Source organism: Phocoena sinus, chromosome 10, assembly GCF_008692025.1.
Source record: "Phocoena sinus isolate mPhoSin1 chromosome 10, mPhoSin1.pri, whole genome shotgun sequence".
Taxonomy (NCBI): domain Eukaryota; kingdom Metazoa; phylum Chordata; class Mammalia; order Artiodactyla; family Phocoenidae; genus Phocoena; species Phocoena sinus.
Genome location: NC_045772.1, coordinates 43,853,607 through 43,863,645, shown reverse-complemented (window position 1 = coordinate 43,863,645; position 10,039 = coordinate 43,853,607).

Here is a 10,039-nt window from a genome sequence, read left to right as displayed (position 1 = left end):
AAGTAGAGCCTGTAACCACTGAAAAGTTTTAATTTCTAATTGTATAGGAAAGTTCCTTGGGGGTGGGGTGGGGGAGAAATAGATGGAGCTAGATCTCGTAGTTCTTTCCTATAACGTTCTTCTAAAGTAAGCACGTAGAAAGATTTTACATAGGCTTTATGAACCTACAAACAATCTATGGGAAAAACAATGAAATGGTGACAGAATCGGGTAAATTAAACACTGAGTGAAAGTAAATTTAAAACTGAACTGTGCTCCTTACTTGAACAGTTACTGTCTAAGACAATGGGAAGGTTCCTAACAATGTATTCATATGACCAAGTATTATTGTAAAACTTGCAAAAGTAGGATATTTTAACTGCAATTGGTTAAGACCATTACATCTTCCCACCCTGACTTCCTCTCTCAGGAAGTTGGCATTAAAGTGACCAGAGACATTTTTAGGCTCATGTTAAGAATTGGTAATACTCAATTTCGACTGCCATTTGTAAAGACTATTTTGAAAGTTTCAATACAATAATGAGGAATTGCAGACTCCTTGTTTGGACATTTGTAAAGGACTTTTTTTTGTTATTTTAAAATTTATTATTAGGAACTGAAAAGGACCAATAAAAATAATGAAGTACAAAACAAAAATGATGAATTTGAACACTTCAATTAATAAAAAGTATTCTGATGTAAAGGCATGAATTGCTATAAACAGTTTTTCACTGCTGTGGCCTCTCCCGTTGCGGAGCACAGGCTCCGGACGCGCAGGCTCAGCAGCCATGGCTCACGGGCCCAGCCGCTCTGCGGCATGTGGGATCTTCCCAGACCGGGGAACGAACCCGTGTCCCCTGCATCGGCAGGCGGACTCTCAACCACTGCGCCACCAGGAAAGTCCTGAATATTGTCAATTACAGTTTGTTTATTACCCGAGTACTGGCTCTAGAAGTGGTTTATGCCCCAGGGTTTCTGTTTAGGTATTCATTAGTCTGTCTACAATTTTAGAGCAGCTGTTTGCCCTATGACCTCCGTTCTCTGGATCTAAGAAAAATTGTAGACTTTCACTTCAATCAGCTTTTTTCTTGTCTTGAGGATGGGAGTGATGATTTCCAAGGTCCTTCCATGCCAGTCCAGAAACCAGAACTGTGATTTTTATATTACTTTCCATCAAATCCTTCATCAGATACTCTATAACCTTGTCTTCTGGGAAACCACATATTCCTGGTTTTCTTCTCTCAGTGGTCACGCCTTCACAGCCTCTGCTCAGCCTGTAAGCCTTGCCTGTCCCAAGCTTCAATCATTGACTGTCTTCTTGTCATGTGCTTTATCTAAATGCTCTCACTAGAGGTCTCATTCAATTGAGTGACTTTCAATATGATTTCTGTGTTGTTGATTCCCAAATGTATATATTTATATATTTATCCCTAATAAATTATTATGCCTTTAAATTCCTGAAAGAACTTGGGTCTTAGTATTTTGATGTTTGTAAGCGGAATTCATTTAAAAAAATGTATTGTGTATTGACTCTGTTCAGTGTCCATGCTTTAAGCCCCACTGCCTACTCCTTTGCATCATGTTTTCCATAATAAATAGTTTTTGAGTAAAAGATCAAAAGATCAATTCCTAGGCAAGCATATCAAATACAGTGCTCAATTTCTAATTGTATAGTATTTCAGTACATCAAACTAAATTTAGTATTTTCACATTTTGCACAATAAGTATATAATTGATTCTCAAATAATTCGTATTTGCAGTTTAATCCTTGCAACTAAGCAAATATTTAAGGATTTTTAAAAAAAATTCTTCTAGAGAAGAACATATTTAATGCTTAAATGTTTATAGAGGTGAAGAAGTATCTGAAAGCTGAAAAAGAGTTACATAAAGCTTAAAGACCAATTTGTTGTACGGTTTTCCAGTACACATTTTACTCTGTTATTCTTTAAAAAAAAAAGCAAAACAAAACAAGCAAAAAAACAAAGCCAAACCCATTAAAATCAATGTAGCTCTTTTATTTCTAAAGTTGTTAAATTGTGCATGCATTGTGTTAGGCACCCTCCACTGAAAAGGACCTGCTTAGTGGAGTTGTTTATTATGAATAGAGTTAGTAATAATACAGACATTACTGAAACACCCATGTTTCCTAGAGTAAAATTTGATCCAGAGCCACAAAGGTCAGTTACCAGATGAAAATAAAAAACAAAGAGACAACTTTCTATGTAACCGCGCTTTCTTCTATTCCTAAAAGGCAATGGCTCCTCCCAATGGACAGAGAAGAAATTAAAAAGCAATCAGCTTCATTTTTATACCTGTTATAAAACAAACCAGCTATTGCTAATATCAGCATAATACAGGAGGTTGGGGGATATTCTACTAGGGTCCTTAGATTGTACTATATATTAATTATCTAAGGGAAGCAATGAATCCTCTTGGTGAACAATCTAAATAGGTGAATTAATGAAACAGGATACAAGAGAGCATTTTATTTTGTTTTACTTATTTTTGCCAAATTTGAATGTGGCATAATAAATTATTATTATTATTTTGCAGTACGCGGGCCTCTCACTGTTGCAGCCTCTCCCGTTGAGGAGCACAGGCTCCGGACGCGCAGGCTCAGCGGCCATGGCTCATGGGCCCAGCCGCTTCGCGGCATGTGGGATCTTCCCGGACAGGGGCACGAACCCGTGTCCCCTGCATCGGCAGGCGGACTCTCAACCACTGCGCCACCAGGGAAGCCCCTATATTTTCTTTTTAAAGTTCTTTAAAAAATTGCTCAGAGCACTTTAAATCCATGTTTCCAGGTAAGGCCAGAGATTACATAATCAAATTAATTTGTATAGCAGTATCACATGTATGATACTATTTGTGTCAAAGTAACATTTATTTTCACATTCAGCAAGTGTCATTAAATGCATTACAATGGATCATCAGAATTGGGGGGAGGATGTAATTCTGAAGACAAGACAAGATGGTGTAAGAGGGCTTCCCTGGTGCCGCAGTGGTTGAGAGTCCGCCTGCCGATGCAGGGGACACGGGTTCGTGCCCCGGTCCGGGAAGATCCCACATGCCACGGAGCAGCTAGGCCCGTGAGCCATGGCCACTGAGCCTGCGCGTCCGGAGCCTGTGCTCCGCAACGGGAGAGGCCACAGCAGTGAGAGGCCCACGTACCAAAAAATAAAAATAAAAAAGATGGTGTAAAGAAATATGCAGTTGATCCTCATTATTTATGAATTCCATGATTCCATTATTATGAATTCACCGATTTAAATTTATTTGCAACCCTAAAATCAATACTCTAGGGTTTTCACAGTCATTGCATTCACGGACATGCACATGCTCAGTGTAGCAAAAAATTAAGTTGCCCCATGCACATGGTCTCAGCTGAGGTCAAATAAGGTTTCTCCCTGAAATCTTATTTCAGCTTTCATACTGTAAAATGTGTTCTTTTCATGCTCTATTTAGCGCCACATTTTTCACACTTTTGTGCTTTTTCTTGGCGATTTTGCTGTTTAAAATGACCCCCAAGCCTAATGCTGAAGTGTTTTCCAGTGTTCTTAAGTCCAAGAAGGCTGTGATGTGCCTTATGAAAAATAGGTGTTAGATGCTTTATTCACTCATGAGGTATAGTGTTGTTTTCCAGGAGCTCGATGTTAATGAATCAACAATGTATATTAAATAAGATGTCTTGAAATAGAAGCACACATAAAACAAGATTACCTATTGATCAGTTAAGAAAACTGTAATGACAAGAAGCTTCCAGACCTCTCTTTATTCACCTTTATTTCACCAAGAAGCAATGATTCATATTTGCAGTGACTTTACAGAACGTAACTACCATGAAATGAGAACTGACTCTAAATACCTTTCTTATAGTGAAGCACAAACTGTAAGACTACTGTAGAATTTAGAATTAGAAGAATTTTATTTCTGGGATAGGTTCATGAAGGTATGGTCTTGGTGATAGTAAGTTTTAGCCTGGTCTTCCTGGAACTTTTGTATAGGTAGAGTGAAGACTACTGGGAAAGAAGAAAATAGGAAAGGAAAAAGCAAAGAAGTGGGATTATTGATCAAGATGTGTTGGATGTTGCTGGGTGGCCTAGATCAGGATTTCCAGGAATATGGTGAAATTAGTGGAGGTACCAGGGTCTAGTGATAAAAGACACTGAGTACTAAGCTGGGAACTTTGCATTTACTTTAAAGAGACACATGTTATTATGAAGTCTTGGGTAAGGGAAGGCTTGTTTAGGATTTAGATATATCTATTAAAATGCCCTCGGTGGAATAATATGTCTATGGCATCCATAACAAATGAATCAGTTTGATATTTATTCCAGTTACAGTTATTAGATCCAGGTACAAACAAATTTAATACCTACAACCTATACTCTGCAGTGACGTTTTTCCTAGTTGGCTAATATTTACTGATGAAGATTCTTAAAAAATAATATGTATTGCTTCCCCACAGTACTAGTCCAATAACTCAATATAACTAACTGAATAAATATTTATCCTCCCCATCTTTTTCTTTTCTGCTTTATTAATAATCATTCTAAATTAAACACCTTTCAAGCCTATATAGAATTGATATTTTGGAGGGTTTGGGGCTGGCTTTTATTGAGAAGATTAAATATTTTTATTACTTTGCAGGAGAGACTAACCGAATAGTTGCAATTAGAAGTTAACATTTATTATATTTTCTTTTGTTTTACTCTATTATTTGCATATCTTAAATTAAGTAATTTGTTAAAGATTTATATCATTAATTTAAAAGATAAGATGTTGTAGAGAAGCCATATCTTAGGATAAACTATGTTCCTCTGTGATTCATTACTAAAAGGACCATCTGGAGACATGAAAAGAAAAATTTATTCCCTAAACTCCAGTGAAAGCATGATTATCTCCTCCATGTGAAGAGAGAATTGGGAGGCTTTCTCTAAATGTGCACTTCAAAGATTGAAGAATCGGATATCCCACTGAAGAGCAGAAACAACACCGAGGGCATGGCAAAGTTAAATGAATTCCAATTACTAAAAGCAAACATATAAACATCTGTAATTCTAATGGCCATAATAAATCTTTGCAGTTGAAAAAAGAAAAAAGTTCTAGCTGGTTTGATAATTGGATCAATTTTTCACTTATGGGCTGTCAATTACTTGATATTTTAATGCATGCAAATACGCTAAAAGTATTTTAATTAGAATAACGTTGCAAAAACTCAACCCTACAGCTTTAATTGCGGTTCTGAAGCACAATAGTGTGCATCTTAATACCTATTACTGAGCAGAAGTTAATTAAAAGCATGGTTTATATTGAACGTGTAAGGGGCAAAAAGAGAGGGAAATAATTGGCAATTAGGAATGTGTAAGAGTCCACTCTATAAAGCTAAGCAAGATTGCCACGAACTTTAAACAAGCTGAGAATTTCATTATTATTTTGTGTAGTAACAGAAGTTGTAACAATATTTTTTACACAGAAGTACAACACTTATGGCTGTTAGTTTCAAAAGCTTCCATTTTACTATGATAACAAGTTACATTTATATGATGATTTATTATTTTCAAGCTACCAGAGCATAAATTATTTTATTTGGTTTTATGAAATGCTGAGGTTGGTTTGAGAGTCTCAGCAAATAACACCTCCCTTTTCCCATCTAAGTTTGGAACCATTTGAGCACTAAGTCAAAGGCAGAAGGTAAATCAAAACATCTCCGATATGTTTGATAAAAACTAGTATGGAGGACATAGTGTGAAGCCCAAATGGGACTACTCACTTCCTAGCTGGCTGTAGAACAATCAAATCACACACACCACTCTTCTAGAGAGTTTATAAAACTGGAAGAACTAATTTTCTCAGAAATTAGAAATCAGAATCTTAAGTTTATATATAGTGTGCTGGTGATCTCTTTAAACAAAGTCTCAGTAAAGAAGATAGAAAAATACTGAATCCCAAGAGAACATGTTGCCCAAACAGCAAATGCTTCAGCCATTGTTCAGCTGTTTCATGTTGGTCCAGAGTAGAAAAGAAAGGATAGAACAACAAATACCTCACATTTAGAACCATTTCTAGGTTAACCCCATTCAATCAAGAATCATAAATTAATGACTCTCACCTACCATCAAGGAAACTCATTCCATTGCCACAAGAAGTAAGGACAGGATAAGAGGCTAGGAGTGTCTAGGGAAGAAGACCCATTTTATGGAAGCTAGAGCAATGGGAAAAGGTCTCTTCTAAAGTGAATCATCTATGAAAGTTAGTTAGTCTTTGAGAGGTAAAGAAGTTATGCTCTATGAAATGGCACATTTAAGACCAGAACTGTACTGCCCAGTTACAAATCTAATACCTTTCCATTATACCTAGTTGCATCTTTGTCTTATGTCTGTATTCTTTACTTTGTTATCTGAATTATTCCAAGTTTGCCCATCAGGAGCTCTTTCAGTTAGCTCCTGTGACCCTTTGATAGATCCTGTCACTATCATTGTGGGGTTTTTTCCCCCCTTATGTCATTTCCTTATTTTCTGCCATGATAAGATGCTCCAGGCTCTATCTGCAAATTTGACCAAGATTTTTTTTAAAGAAAGAATAGAGTTAGCCTCATTACCTTCAGCAATGGATAGGTATCTAAATTGCTTTTAAACTAATTTGTGTATGGCCAAGGATTTTCTTGTATTTAGGTTATATATCAATGTTTCTAACATCCTGATAATTAACTACTTAACACCAGTGTTATTCCCTTGATCTATGGTTGCCTAAACTAATCCCTAAAAAAGGTAATTTGCACAAAAGCACATTAACACAAACCTATACATTCAATTGATTATTTAAATCCTTAGGACAGGCAAAGGACTTGAATAGACATTTTTCCAAAGAAGATTTACAACTGGCCAAGAAATACATGAAAGATACTTAACATCATTAATCATCAGGGAAGTGCAAATCAAAATCACATTGGGATACCACCTCATACCTGTCAGAATGGCTACTATCAAAAAAACAAGAGATAACATGTGTTGGCAAGGATGTGGAGAAAAAGGAACCCTTGTGCACTGTTAGAATTTAAATTGGTTCAGCCACTATGGAAAACAGTATGGCAGTTCCTAAAAAAAATTAAAAATAGAACTAGCATGTGATCCAGCAATTCCACTTGCAGGTATTTACTCAAAGAAAACAAAAACACTAACTAGAAAAGATATATACACCCCCAAGTTCATTGCAGCATTATTCACAATAGCCAAGACATGGAAACAACCTGTCTGGTGACAAATGAATGGATAAAGAAAATACATATGAATATTATTTTTTTAAACTAATGCAACATTTTTATAGTGAAGAAACCTAAAGAGACTTTTTTCTACCAAAGATCACAGACAAAAAGTTCCATCTAAAATAACATGTATAGTCTAGTTTTCTAGTAAAGTTGCTGCCACATAAACTCCCTTACCAGATACTAATGTACACTTCAGCTCCCTTTGATTCTCTTTTTCTTAAATAAATATTTATTATTTAAAGTCACAATCTGTTTCTTAACAGCAAAATTTGTGAATTCTACAGCTACTTAGTTTTTGGGTTTTTTGAATATTTCACTTATTTATTTATTTGGGTCTTAGTTGTGTCAGGCAGTCTCCTTAGTTGTGGCTCGCGGGTTCCTTAGTGCTGGCTGTTTAGTTATGGCACGCATGTGGGATCTAGTTCCCTGACTAAGGATCGAACTAGGGCTTCCTGCATTGGGAACTTGGAGTCTTAACCACTGCATCACCACGGAAGTCCCTCCCTTTGCTCCTTTGTGTGCAGATCATATATGTATATATAAATGGTGCCTTATTATTTAACAGAAGATGATCTTACTAGCTATAAATAAATATGTGCAAAAATATTTATATGTATTAAATATATCTAATGGAATATTATTCAGTCATGAAAAAGAAGGAAATCCTGCCATTTGTGACAGCATGGATGACTCTTCTTCAGGGCATTAGGTTAAGTGAAATAAGTCAGACAGAACAAGACCAATATTGTATGATCTCACATATTGTGAAACCTAAAAAAGCCAAATCACAGAAACAGAGAGTAGGTTAGTGGCTTGCCAGGGGCCAGGGTGGGAGAAATGGGGTGTGATGTTGAGTCAACAAGTACCAAACTTTCAGGTGTAAGATGAATAAGTTCTGCGGCTTTAATGTACAGCATGGTAACTATCATTAACAATACTGTATTGTATACTTGATATTTGCTAAGAGAGTAAATCAAATATTCTCACATACAACACACAAAATTGTAACTATATCAAGTGACTGGACTGTGTCAACTAACCCTTATCATTTCACAATATATCAAGTAATCATATTATACATCTTAAACTTATACAATGTTATTATTTTTTTGCCAATTTTTATTTCAATAAAGCTGGAAAAAATCCCCGGGACAAAAAATATAAGACATAATATTTGGGAAAATGAAGGCAAGCTGTGTTCTAAAAGAAGAGACCTAGAGAAGAATCCTGAGGACACATGGTGCCTTGATTGGAGCTTTCAGGTCCCACTCTCTCGAAAGTTTATTTTTTCAAGTCTGAGGCCAGTTTCCAGGAGCCATTTTTATCAGAACTAATTCTGACCTTAGGCAGAGAAACTTAAGTTAAAACAAATGTTTCTTGCTTGTTATGAAATCTGCTCTCACTACTCTAGCCGTGACTCCTGTATTGGTGTCCAGCCAAGTCTTAGTCATTGCCTCATAGAATTCTGGTACTGAGAACCCTGTCCTTACTGTCTATCTTAACAACATGCCACCATGGTCCAATTCCTCTTACACTGTGTAACAACTCCTCTTATTAGTGTCTAAGTCTCCTAGCCTTGAACAAATACCTAGCAGCTTAACTGGGGCTCTGATAACCGCCTACGGGAAGTGTCACTTTTTATTGCATCTTTTGTCCAATACTCTCTATCTACTCTTGGTTACAATTCTCACTATGATTCTTCATACTGGCTATCTGCCAATCAGCGGGCCATTTACTCTGGAAAGCTTGTGTTGCCAAAATATAGGCCACTCTCCCCTCCTTCCCCCAGATCACACTAAAGGTATTGGTTAATTAAGTTAAAAGTAGACATTTCAACTTTAATAGGTGATTCTGGAATTCTAAAAAGTCTTCAAATAACAAGGCTAGTAGATGCAGAAAGGGCAGGATTCACTTCAGAATTTCCTTTAACAATAAGAGATTTTCTCCTCACATTTGCCTTACCTATTTGTCACTCTTGATCCGCATGATTTGTTAAAATAGAACCTCACATTAAGGTTGATCTTGCTTTAGCTAAGGGAATCAGTATATCTTATTTCCCTGGCTAGTTGTTATATTTCAGGGATGCAGCTATTGTAAAAATGGAGAAATAGGATATGATGAGGTCTTTGCTGGAGAATTTCAGAAAAATGAAATACCAGCATTTGATTAGATGGTAGGTAAATATAAGACTTGTTTCTGCAGCTAAAAATGGAGCTAACACATGAAAAAGCAAAGCTGCAAGAGTATGAGGGTAAAACTGGATAATGAAGTTATCTTTTGAGCCCCAATATCCAACTACACTAGAAGCTAGCCCTACTTCTTGAACTTTTAAATACATGAGTTAATAAAATTCTTTTTTGCTAGTCTCTAGCATGTGGTAAAGCAGGTAACATAGTGTGAAGGTTATAGGAAATTGAAATCAGACAAACCTCGATCCTATTTTGCTATTATTTAGTTATATGAACTTAGTCAAGTTTCTTAACTGCTCTGCACATGTAAAATCAATACCCACCTTACTCAAGATTCTATCTCATACAATCATTAGCATTCTTGCCTTACATTGTTTAAGACAGTTTGGCTATTAGAGTGACAGTCTTTTAAAAGACAATTTAAAAATGTATAATTGAGTAATTGATTTAGATTAATGTCTTTAAGCTGAAGCCTTACTAATTTTTAAATAGTGATATAAGTTTAATCTATTAGACTTATAAGAATGTTTAAAACTTAGAACTATTTTTATCATAGACAACAAGTATTTGAAAAAGAAATCTAATATAATAATAGAAGACTGCT